Raw genomic sequence first — 12,520 nt, 5'->3', positions numbered from 1 at the left:
ATCAGTTATTTGTTTGCTGACTAATTTTTATTAAAATCAGTGAATTGTGAAAGGCATAGTTCACAGAAAATATAAAATACTACATGCTGCATTTTTTTTTTTTTTTTTTTTTTTTTGAGACAGAGTCTCGCTCTGTCACCCAGGCTGGAGTGCAGTGGCGCGATCTCGGCTCACTACAAGCTCTGTCTCCTGGGTTTACGCCATTCTCCTGCCTCAGCCTCCCGAGTAGCTGGGACTACAGGATCCCGCCACTTCGCCCGGCTAGTTTTTTTGTGTGTTTTTTAGTAGAGACGGGGTTTCACCATGTTAGCCAGGATGGTCTCGATCTCCCGACCTCGTGATCCGCCCACCTCGGCCTCCCAAAGTGCTGGGATTACAGGCTTGAGCCACCGCGCCCAGCCCTATGCTGCATTTTTAAAAGTGAGAGAATTATACTACTTAACTACTTTCTATGCTAGGTAATGTCACAAAATACTTTACATACAAAAATATAATGTCACAAAATAGTTACATACAAAAATATTCATGAAATATAGCCTTTTTTTCTTTTTTTTTTGAGACAGAGTCTTACTCTGTCACCCAGGCTAGACTGCAGTGGCACGATCTCGGCTCACTGCAACCTCCACCTCCCGAGTTCAAGTGATTCTCCTGCCTCAGCCTCCTAAGTAGATGGGATTACAAGCATGTGCCACCACACCCGGCTAAGTTTTGTATTTTCAGTAGAGATGGAGTTTTACCATGTTGGCCAGGCTGGTCACGAACTCCAGACCTCAAGCGATCCACCCGCCTCAGCCTCCCAAAGTGCTGGGATTACAGGCGTGAGCCACTGCACCTGACCTAAATAGCCTCTTTTTAATAAATCACCACAATCACTAAGTGATACTGTGGCCAATTCTATTGTTCCAAGACTGCCAAGACATAATCAGCATCGTATTTTAATTCAAAAGATTCCATAAAAAAATGTTTGTTATAGAAAAGATAACTTTCAATAAGAGCCACTTTTTCTGACCTTGTCAACCTGTGAATCAGCTATTCTTAGAAGCACAGTTACTTGGACACTACACCATTCCTTCGGATGATGTAATCTTAAGGAATTTAGTAATTAGGTGAATTACTAACATAAAACAGTATTTACTGACATGACTAAACTGAAAGGCCTTTCACCTATTCCTAGAGTCTTCACAGAAATCAGACACCCAGTGTAAGAAAACAGTGTTGAAAGCTCTGCTGGTCACATCAAAGAGAATAATCACTTCAACAAATCCAGAGGGTATCTTAAAAGTATGAAATCTTAAAAGTATGAAAGCTCAAATAAAACTACTACTGCGTACTAATACACAGCAACAAAAAGAACCACTGCAGAAACTGTTATAAGACTATGAGAGCAAAAATAAATGAAGAGGCGAAAACACAATAACCATTAAGAAAAAAAAAAAAAGACAAAGAAGGCATTGAGAGAAGCAGCACAAAATAAAGATTATCCCTCAAAGAAAATCTGTTGACTAAAATATTCTGTTCTAAATACATAATTTTAAAATTTCGATTAGAACAACACACTGTCCATTTAGCAGACCTACAAAAACATTTCCTTAAAAAATTACCATTACTTCAGCTATATTTTTAAAAGGCCTGTTCACTTGGAAAAGACTATCATAATAATTAGAATAACTTGTCTCACTATTTACTTAGAAATGCTCTATTTAAAAGTAGGCCAACAATAGGAACTTTGCTATTGCACAACAGAGAAAGTAAATGAAATAACATCTATTAACATTCAGTGTCCATGGCATGTTTCTCCATCTCCTAGAACATACTGTGACTTACACTGTCTACCCTGAACAATTTACCACTTCTTCATCCATGCAGTAGCTCAAATAAAGACAGTTCCTGTGTTAATCCCACAATAAGCCTCAGTAATTCTCACATCACCGTCGTTGTAAATGTTTAACAGAAAAGAATGTTTTCCTAAAATAGCTACATAACACTAAGACTACTCAAATTCCTAAATAATCCTTTTACAACATGCCTGCCAACTTTATTTTGATACATTAAACATGTGGAGCCTATTTTAAAAGCTCTTTAACTGTGACTTTATCAAAACAGCTTCCTAGTTATTAATGTCTCTTTTTTAAAAAAGTTTTCAAGTTGTTCTTAGAAGAAATTGAATATTGATGAATTTGGGCTGCTCTCAAATGCCTAGGAAGCACTTTTTTTGCCAGATAAGATGGGCAAACGTCCTAGATCTGCTAAATCTGACATGACAGGTCACGCAATTTTAAAAAAATGAAGAAATAACTATTTCCAACACTCACTGAGTCCTTCATTTAAAAAATCATTTTAGGTGCTATTTTCACACTTTACGTTTAATAATACAATTTTTTTTAAGGCTGTTAGGCTTAAACTATAAAAAAACTGATCTACGGCTAGTCAGTCTATACTCTTAATGGGGCTCCGGTAGATTTGGGGTACTGAAAATAAGTGGCAGTTTCAATTAATAACTTCGCTGTTAGGAATGACATTTGAAAAGGATGGTGCTAGGGAAGGCAGGCAAGAGATGCCGGGGGTACGATGAGAAGAGAAACACACAATTTAAAGCCACTAAGGAGGGAAGGCGAGGGTAGAACGCATAGACAGCAGAGAAAGACGATTTAACAAGGAAGTGAAGTGGAGCGCAGAGTAGGGCAGAAGCTGATGAGGAAATGAAAGGGAAAAGACCGTGTTTTCAAAGAGGGCATGCACCAGGAAGAGAAGAGCCAAGGCTTGGGGTAGCCCCAGCGCTTTCGTGTGAAAGAGATGCCTGAAGACTGAAGCAGAGGGAAGAGGGAATCGGTTGTCGTCCAGGCGTTCGAGCAAACTCCCATTCTCTCCCCGCGCCTCTCCCAGCCCTCAGCTGAGCGGAGGCGGCGGCCGGGTAAGGGGCCTACCCGAGAGCCAGGCACCGCGTTCCCCCGCCTAGGCTCCGCGGGGAAAGCAAAGAGGATTCGGAAGGACAGAGGCCCCGGCCGCGGCTCGGCGGCACGCGAAAACCTGCCCAGGGCTCGGGGCCTCGGCGGCCCGGCCAGTCAGCCGCTTCCCCTCCGGCGGCGCGCCGGGCGGCCTTACCTGAGGCAAGGGAGGAAGAAGATGTCTAGGGCGCCTCGCTCGCGCCCGCCGCGGTACTCAGCCCAAGTTTCAAACGGAGGCGCGATCCTGACTCAGCCGCCGCTTTCCCCTTGGGGTCTCGACCACCGCCTCCGCCGCCTCCGGGGCTGTTTACACCGCCCGGCCCCTCACGCCGCCGCCGCCGCCGCTGCCGCCTTCTCTCCACCCTAGCGCCGTTGCCGACTCGGCCGCCGCCACCTCCTCCGCCGCAGCCTCGTCTCTCTGGAGCATCTTCCAACCACCTAACCCTGAGAATCAGAGACTCCAGCCGCGCCGGCAGGAAACTCCCCCGCAACTGCTAGGGGAACGAGGCAGTCAGAGCACTGGCGGCTTTTCCGCCATTGAGCAGAAGCCGCTCGGCTCCTTCTGCAACCCCCTCCCCGCACCCTAGTCGTTCCCCGCCCCTCAGGGAGCCCCGCCTCCAGCTCCCACCCACTGGGATGCCGCGCGCCTTGTCGCGGCCTCTGGTTTGCTGGGAGTCTTGTCAATTACCGCTCCCCATCCCAGTGCTGCTCCCTCGGCACCTCCGTACTTAGTTTACCCCGCCCACCCGGCCCTGCCTCTGAGTTTCTAATTTCCCATTGGACATCAGTGGCTACTTTCAATTGGCAAGGTCAGCTGTCCATCAAACACCGCCCACTAAGTGAGACCCAACCCTTTATTACCATTTACTTTATTCGGCCCCGCCTCCGCTAGGTCCTACCTCCCTAACGTCAGGGACCAGACCCCGCTACCAGCCATAAGTAGAGCCCGCCGTCAATCAAATAACGCCCACCTGCGCTCCTCCTAGCAAAGCCCCGGCCCCAGCGATTGCCTTCTCTTATTGGTCCAAATCGTGGTCCGAACTCCCGGTCACTGGCTTTTTATTGCGGGTCAGTCACTGGGTCTATTTCCAAGTCCGTCACACCGGCTTTTTTTCAAATGAACGCGGAAAAGGCGGGGAAGTATCTGGAAAGCGATTGGTTCGTCTTAGAAAACGGTCAAACCCAGGGAGTCTGTACGGACCCTTTCCGTTCTGTGAGGACCGTGCCCCCTTGTTTTTGACCTCTAAGCCTTGCGTAAAACAAGCGCCATAAGGGACCAACGAGCAGTCCAGCTATAGGTGTGGACGCCTGGTCCCACCCGGAATTGCAAGGGCTTGGCTACTGATTGGCTAAGAAAGTCCTCTTAGGCCCCTATTGGAGGAAATAAACGCCTCTCTTCGGCGTAGACTGGAAGGGACTGCTCAGACGAGGACAAGAAGTGGGCAGGAGAGAGGCAGTTGTTTTGCTTCAGCCGCGGGTGGGGCGTACGCTGGAGTGGGAAACTGGGAAGGCCGGGCTCTGGGGAGGTATTGCGGGGAGGGGAAAGGCCCGGATGTTCCCTAACAATGAAATCATCGCCGACCTATCAGAGCCGCCGAGCTAGGATACCTGCCTGACCTGTCCCCCGGAGGGAGAAGAGTGGGCGGGAAATTGGGGTGTCGGAAGAGCCTGGAAAGCAACGTGAGAAAGTGGGACAGGTGTTCCCTTTAGGAGGATTCTGTGCTATTAGAGGTTATTTTTACACTAGCCCTTGACATTTCCGTATTTTGTTTCTCAGTCAACATTGGTTTTTAAAACTCCCGGCCTAGTCTCTTCACATGGACTCGTTCATTTCGCAGTTATTGAGCACCTACTGTTTGCCAGGTACTGTATGTAGAGCTGGAGATGCAAAAATAAATTAGGCAATCGCAGTACAAGATGATAGGTACTATAATTGAAACATGCACAAGGGCTGGTGATGACATAAAGGGTCTTCCTTGTGGATAGGTTTACCAAGAAAGGCTTCACAAAGTCACAGGATGAGTCAAGAATGAATGATACGGGTTTGACAGGCCGATGGGGAAAATGGACATGACTCCTCCAGATATCAAATTAGACGATCCTGCCACGTTAATTCTCCAAACGAGAAACAGAAATGTAATAGAGGTATTGTACTACCTTAGAATATATAATCCGAATGTCCTAAAAGAGAACTTAAACCTAATTCCTACTTTGGTGTAAATTGGTTTGGGCAGACAATTTAAGCTTAGACCCAACAGAGTGCTATTCAGGTTAGGGGCTGTCAATGTTTTATAGAAAAGGGCAAATTTAGTAATAGGACAATTGTCCACGCCGTCGTAAGGACGGCAGAAACAAAGACTTAATTGCAATTCGGGTTTCTTTTGTTTTGTTTTGTTTTTTGATCAAGCACATTTTACTTTTTAATGAGACAAATCTGAAAAGCAAACGCGGTCCAAAACGCATGTGATTCGGTAAGAAAGATTTTTAAAAACCAAAAAAAGTATCTTCTTTTCACCCCAGATCTTATTAACTGTTTTCCTCTTCGAGAACGTGCATCATCAATAACGTCATCGTGAAGCAGTGTGGATCATTTCTGCAATTAAGGCTATGGCCCGCTGGCTGGCTTGCACATGTCAAATTAACAGAAAGCAATGCTTTTTAACAGATGCCACCTAGAACCTCAGCAATCTGCTTGTGAAAACGACATCGGATTGGGAGTTGTTATGATGAATATTACATGCTCGGGCTATTAGCACCCCAATAACTGGTCTAAAGGCTTTTCCTTTTCCATCAGAGTAGTACTCGACATTTCCTTAAGTTCTGTTGTTGATATGAGCAGTTCCTTTCTAATGTCCTCATACAGACCTTTCAAGTCTCTCCAACCAAGTTTGAAAGGGTCAGTGATCTGTATATTTCTCACCACTGTGTGTTTTACTGTCCGGGGTTGTCTGATAACACCATGATATACTATATACATTTGGACAGGCAGATGTTAAATGCTTTACAAGACTGAAATAGGGTATCTGAGACAAAACAAATTCCTACCGCCTATGAGCGGGCGCGCAGCCCCGGAGGCCCTGCAAGGCCCGAGGAACCAGGCCTGCTTCACCGGCCTCCAGCAGCAGCCGCTCGCCCACCGCCACCGGCGCTAGGCCGTGGTCGGAGTCTCAAAGTCGCGGCAGGGCGGCAGCTCTGCCTCTGCAAGTCAGGTTTTTAAAACCTACTCATCAAGTTTGTGTGAGAATGGTGTTTCTTACAGCATAGTGAATAGACCACCAGCATCTGAATCATCTGGGATTCTGGAATGGAGATTCCCAGGTCCACTCATGCCTACAAATCAGAGACTCTGGGGACAAGGGTCAGAAAGGTGAATTTTAAAATAGCTCCCTAGATGATTTTTTTTGTTTGTTTTTGAGACAGAGTCTCACTCTGATGTCCAGGCTGGAGTGCAGTGGTGCAATCTCGGTTCACTGCAACCTCCGCCTTCCAGTTTCAAGCGATTCTCCTGCCTCAGCCTCCCGAGTAGCTGGGACTACAGGCACCAACCACCACACCTGGCTAATTTTTGTATTTTTAGCAGAGACAGGGTTTCACCATGTTGGCCAGGCTGGTCACGAACTCCTGACTTCAAGTGATCTGCCCGCCTCAGCCTCCCAGAGTGCTGGGATTACAGTCGTGAGCCACCGCGCCCAGCCTGCAGATGATTTTTATGTGAATCAATGTTTGAGACCCTCTGGCACAGGATAATGGAGGCAGATGTAAAGTAAATTCATTTCCTCACTTTTGCATATTGGGAGAACATATATATGTCTCACTTTTCCACTGTCCCCTTTATTATCAGCGTGAGATCATATAGTCAGCAGGAAGTATTACTGAAGTGACTTATAAAAAATTTTTTCTCCAGCCGGGTGCGGTGGCTGAAGCCTGTAATCCCAGCACTTTGGGAGGCCGAGACGGGCAGATCACGAGGTCAGGAGATGGAGACCATCCTGGCTAACACAGTGAAACCCCGTTTCTACTAAAAAATACAAAAAACTAGCCGGGCAAGGTGGCGGGCGCCTGTAGTCTCAGCTACTCGGGAGGCTGAGGCAGGAGAATGGCGTGAACCCTGGAGGCAGAGCTTGCAGTGAGCTGAGATCCAGCCACTGCACTCCAGCCTGGGGGACAGAGTGAGACCTCGTCTCAAAAAAAAAAATTTTTTTTTCTTAAATCACACTTCATTGCCTGACACCCCTTATGTAAGCAAAAGGGAGTCTGAGACCTCAGCTTCTAAAATGGGAACCATGCTAAGGATAAAAAAGTGAAGACACTTAGGGACCCTTGTCCTGTGAATACAAGCAACCACAGAAAGGCATGAGAACAGTTTCTTGGCTTGCTTGACTTCCTTCTCACTTTCCCTTGGTTGACCCAAAAACAAATACAAAGCTCAGCCATTTAGGTGGGCTGATAATTCCATATCATTCACACTTTCAATCACTAAGATAAAAAAAATATGGAGACACCCCAAAACAGATACGAAGGTTAACTTTGTTGTATGCTTTATTTGCTTGAAACACCAAACCATTCAAGAAAACCCAAGATTTACAATTTTGAAAACTGGTGTTGGCCGGGCACGGTGGCTCAACGCCTGTAATCCCAGCACTTTGAGAGGCCGAGGCAGGCAGATCACGAGGTCAGGAGATCGAGACCATCCTGGCTAACACGGTGAAACCCTGTCTCTACTAAAAATACAAAAAATTAGCAGGGTGCGGTGGCAGGAGTCCTGTGGTCCCAGCTACTCGGGAGGCTGAGGCAGGAGAATGGCGTGAACCTGGGAGGTAGAGCTTGCGGTGAGCCGAGATGGCGCCACTGCACTCCAGCCTGGGCGACAGAGCAAGACTCCGTCTCAAAAAAAAAAAAAAGAAAACTGGTGTTTACCATCATAAACATAATGTGTCATAAACCCTGAGTACCATCATAATGTGCTCTGCTACTAACTGGCTGTGTGACTTGAGCTAGTAACTAAGCTCTCTGAGCCTTGGTTTGTTCTGCAAAATGGGAATCTAACATCTTTCTCCAGAGCCACATGAAGAGCTTTAGAACCTCTTAGTAATGCAAATCACTCCCCAATATATAACCTTAAATAAAAACAATATTAAATGTAATGTAGAAAAAGTTGGGTGAGAAATCACATGATCACCTTTAGCTGCAAGGGAGGCCAAAAAATTAGGGAACTGCGAGGTCACAAGTTGCTTAGGGCAAAGATTCCCACTCTTTACCAAGCATCACAGTCTCTCTTAATGTCTTTTACACTCACCACTCTTGAAATTACTATAATTATTATACTCATCACTAGATCTTGTTATTTCATGCATTAATAAGCATAGGCTGGGCGTGGTGGCTCACGCCTGTAATCCCAGCACTTTGGGAGGCTGAAATGGGTGTATCATGAGGTCAGGAGTTTGAGACAGCCTGGCCAACATAGTAAAATCCCATCTCTACTAAAAATACAAAAATTAGCCAGGTGTGGTGGCACGTGCCTGTAGTCCCAGCTACTCAGGAGGCTGAGGCAGGAGAATCACCTGAACCCCAGAGGCAGAGGTTGCAGTGAGCCAAGACCATGCCATTGCACTCCAGTCTGGGTGACAGAGTGAGGCTCCATCTCAAAAAAAAAAAAAAAAAAAAAAAAAAAAAAAAAAAAAAAAAAAAAAAGCGTATCACAAATGTACTTAAGAGTTTGATAACTGTCTTTAATTATAATTGATTTTCCTTTGTAATCTTAATGAGCTTTATGTATTTTTAAATGTTATTCTGAGAAGAAATCCACAGGATTCACCAAAGGGACCCTTTGCTTAAAAAAAGGCATGGAGGAGGTAGTACCCCTGCTGTGGACCATAACCTCCAATTCAGCAAGGGCATCGTTTCTTTTGTTGTAAATCATACACAATAGATGCTTGATAAGTATTTCTTGAATTGCATTTGGAGGATCTCAAGTAGTTTGCTGGACATTTTTCCTTTTCTCAGTGCTAGGACCTCAAGCCTGAGCCTGTCCTCCAACCCTACTTCCTCCTTAGAGAGGAAGTTGATCAAGCTATCACCATCTTACATGCAATCCACACAGACTAGAAGGCCAAAACTGGCTTCCTCAGAACCAGAGCCTCCTTTGTGTTTTAAAGTGAGTGTCATACACATGAGATGATTGAGATTATGATTATAACACAGTGGGTGGTATGAGGAAAACTATTCACATGGAGCCCAACTATAAATGCTACAACACTACTAAATGTTTAAATATGCTTGGCTGTGGAAAACTCTAATAACAGCCATTTGTGTAAGCAGTTTAGCATTTATGCCCAAATTCATTTACATTATTCATTCACTTTGTTATGTTTTATTTTCTTTTAACAAAAAACTATACTTCTCTGCCAACTCTTCATCTTTTGCTTTATCATAGCATTGCCATTTGCTCATGCAATATGGTGGTTTGCTCATGCTTCAAAAACCTAAAGGCAACATTGCGCTACTTTTCCCTTATGTTCCTTCCCACATCTGCAGCAACTCTTCCTGTTTACTTGTCTGAAAGCTCTTTTTCTCCTGCTAGTGAAACTGGGCTCCAGTGCTGATCTTAAGAATCTCAGCAGATTCAGACTGGAGCAGACATCAAGGAGATGAACATAGGAGTAAAATCACAAGTCAATTACTCAACAAGTATGCAGGGATATAGTTGTAGGAAACCTGCAAATGGAAAATTCTTGGTGAAAGAGTCATGCAAGACTTCGGTGCAGTTAGTTTAAAAGGTTTCTTATTGGGCTGGGGTGGCTCACGCCTGTAATCCCAGCACTTTGGGAGGCCGAGGCGGGTGGATCACCTGAGGTCAGGAGTTTGAGACTAGCCTGGCCAACATAGTGAAACCCCATCTCTACTAAAAATACAAAAAATTTAGCTGGGTGTGGTGGCAGATGCCTATAATCCCAGCTACTCAGGAGGCTGAAGCAGGAGAATCGCTTGAACCTAGGAAGCGGAGGTTGCAGTGAGCCGAGATCACACTACTGCGCTCCAGCCCCGGTGACAGAGCAAGACTCCATCTCAAAAAAAAAGAAAAAAGGTTTAATATTAAGGCCCATATTTAATGTCCTTTATATAGAGGCCTAATTCTGGCAAGTAAGCAGAGATCCTCGCAATTATAACTGGTCTGGAGGCGGGTATCTTATCAGGACCTGGGGACAGGAAGATTGGAGATCAGGGTTGAAAAGTTCAGGCTCTGAGGCCAGTTAGAGATGGTTACAGGAGAAGATGCAAGAGACTCCCAGCTGAGTTACCAGAACCAACCAGCAGTAAAAACGGCTTGAAAATGAGCCAGTAAGAGGGCACACTAGGGCTTCTTATCTTTCCCTGCCTGGGACCAGAACTTGTCCCAAAATATGGGGGTAGATAGAAACCTTATACAAGGGTTAAATTACAAGTCTACTGAGAGGTTAGGAACCAAGGACGGGGGCTCCTTCATATTGAGAGAGAGTTTGCAAAGGCTCTGGGATTGAATTTGTTTTTTTCAAACAGTTTTATTCCAAATTTCAGACACACACGAAACTAGAGACAGTAGTATTATATAATATACCCTGTGTACTGATCACATAGCTTAAACAATTATGAACATTTTGTTTTATTGCTTCAACCATCCCTCCCACCAATTTTTTTAAGGTTCAGTTTTTAGCCTGCTGACTTTGATATCATCTTCCTTGGAAATGTGTCCCATTCTCATGACTTCAACTACTGCCTCAATGCATCTGAGCCCCAATGTGGAGCACCAGTTCCATCCTCTTGATGTGTCCTCAGCTATCTACTGGATTTGTCCATTTCAGCTTCCCATGGCATTTCTCTCCTGTTGGTTGCCTTCCTGGCAGCCTCCCTAACTCCATCTTTTTTTTTTTTTTTTTGAGACAGAGTCTCGCTCTGTCGCCCAGGCTGGAATGCAGTGGCCGGATCTCAGCTCACTGCAAGCTCCGCCTCCCGGGTTTACGCCATTCTCCTGCCTCAGCCTCCCGAGTAGCTGGGACTACAGGCGCCTGCCACCACGCCTGGCTAATTTTTTGTATTTTTTAGTAGAGACGGGGTTTCACTGTGTTAGCCAGGATGGTCTCGATCTCCTGACCTCGTGATCTGCCCGTCTCGGCCTCCCAAAGTGCTGGGATCTTATATCCTGCTATAGGGCCTCACTTAACTGAGGTATGCTTTGGGGGAGACTGAGTTGCTCCCCAGCCCCAGAGATTAATCTTAATCTGTCTAAACTACCTATGATAATATCATTCCCCCTTTTGGATGATTGGTTTAGGAATGTGCATGTGAGGCAAGTCAGGCTAATGACACTTGATAGGAAATATGCTGGAAGTGGAGGATCCTGAATAGTTCCTCATAGTCCTCATAAGAATGAGGACTATGAGAAAAGATATCCACTCTTCCTTTCTTGGACCCAGATTACTGCAGTGTATCTCAGTTATGCCACTCACTACCTAGTGACTCTGGGCAAATTATTTAATATCCCTATACCTCGGTTTCCTCATCTGTAAAATGGGATAATAGAACCAACTCATAAGGTTGCTGTGAGGACCAAAAGAATTAATATATGTAAAGTACTTAGAGCAGTCCTTTGCTTATCAAAAGTACTATGCAAATTTTAGTTATATTATTATTATTTTGTAAGGATGTGATGCTTGGAGCCATGACAGTCATCTTGCAACCATGAAGGGACCAAACTAGAGGACAAAGAGCAAGTCACTATGCATGAAAGAATGAAAATGTGGAAAGGACCTTAACCATTGATGATATTGTCAAGCTATTGGATTAAACAACCTTGGAACCACTCTACTCTTGAATTTCTCATTAAGTGTGATAATTTTCCTTATTATATGTGCCTGTTTGGGTTGAATTTTCTTTTCTTTTCTTTTTTTTTTTTGAAACAGGGTCTCCCTGTGTTGCCCAGGCTGGAGTGCAGTAGCGCGATCTCCAATCACTGCAACCTCCGCCTCCTGGGTTCAAGCAATTCTCCTGCCTCAGCCTCCCAAGTAGCTGGGACCATGCCTAGCTAATTTTTGTATTATCAGTAGAGACGAGTTTCACCATGTTGGCCAGGCTGGTCTTGAACTCCTGACCTCAAGTGATCTGCCTACCTCAGCTTCCCAAAGTGCTGGGATTACAGGTGTGAGCCACTGTGCTTGGTGTTTTTGGTTGAATTTTCTGTTACTTTCAACCAAAAGCATCCTGATTGATACACCCCAAATCAAATTTTTTCTTCCCGAAGCTCACTCGAGTTTATTACCTCTGTCAAGACATCACAGTTTCCCCATTCAGTCTCCTATATAATTCCCCATATCTAGCCAGTTTTGTCAATGTTTACTTCCAACTTTTTCATTCTCTCCACTAACACAATTACTGTTAGTGGCAAAACCAAAAACAAAAGTAGTCCAGCTAGGCTGGACACGGTGGCTCAAGCCTGTAATCCTAGCATTTTGGGAGGCCAAGGTGGGCAGATCATGAGGTCAAGAGATCAAGATCATCCTGGCCAACATGCTGAAACCCCATCCTTACTAAAAATACAAAAA

At 45.0% G+C, this 12,520-nt stretch overlaps 1 protein-coding gene and 1 long non-coding RNA gene across 6 annotated transcripts in view; one reads left to right on the top strand and one right to left on the bottom strand.

The window, feature by feature from the left end:
- PPM1B (protein phosphatase, Mg2+/Mn2+ dependent 1B) overlaps positions 1-3,583 on the bottom strand; it is a 93,623-nt gene extending 90,040 nt beyond the window's left edge. For all 5 annotated transcript variants that reach the window (XM_017862703.1, XM_017862702.1, XM_017862700.1 and 2 more), the window contains exon 1: positions 3,103-3,583. The gene's annotated coding sequence lies outside the window, so the exon portion shown is untranslated. The remainder of the gene's footprint in view (positions 1-3,102) is intronic.
- Positions 3,584-4,722: 1,139 nt separating this feature from the next.
- LOC108522485 (uncharacterized) lies at positions 4,723-11,776 on the top strand. The gene is made up of 3 exons (XR_001883487.1): positions 4,723-4,808; positions 4,932-5,090; positions 11,623-11,776. It is a non-coding gene; the product is annotated as an uncharacterized LOC108522485 (long non-coding RNA).
- The last annotated feature ends 744 nt before the right edge of the window (positions 11,777-12,520 follow it).

This window comes from Rhinopithecus bieti, unplaced genomic scaffold, assembly GCF_001698545.2.
Source record: "Rhinopithecus bieti isolate Rb0 unplaced genomic scaffold, ASM169854v2 scaffold_61117, whole genome shotgun sequence".
NCBI classification, from domain to species: domain Eukaryota; kingdom Metazoa; phylum Chordata; class Mammalia; order Primates; family Cercopithecidae; genus Rhinopithecus; species Rhinopithecus bieti.
The sequence above is the reverse complement of the archived record's forward strand: the minus strand, read 5'-3'. Positions and strand labels throughout refer to the sequence as shown.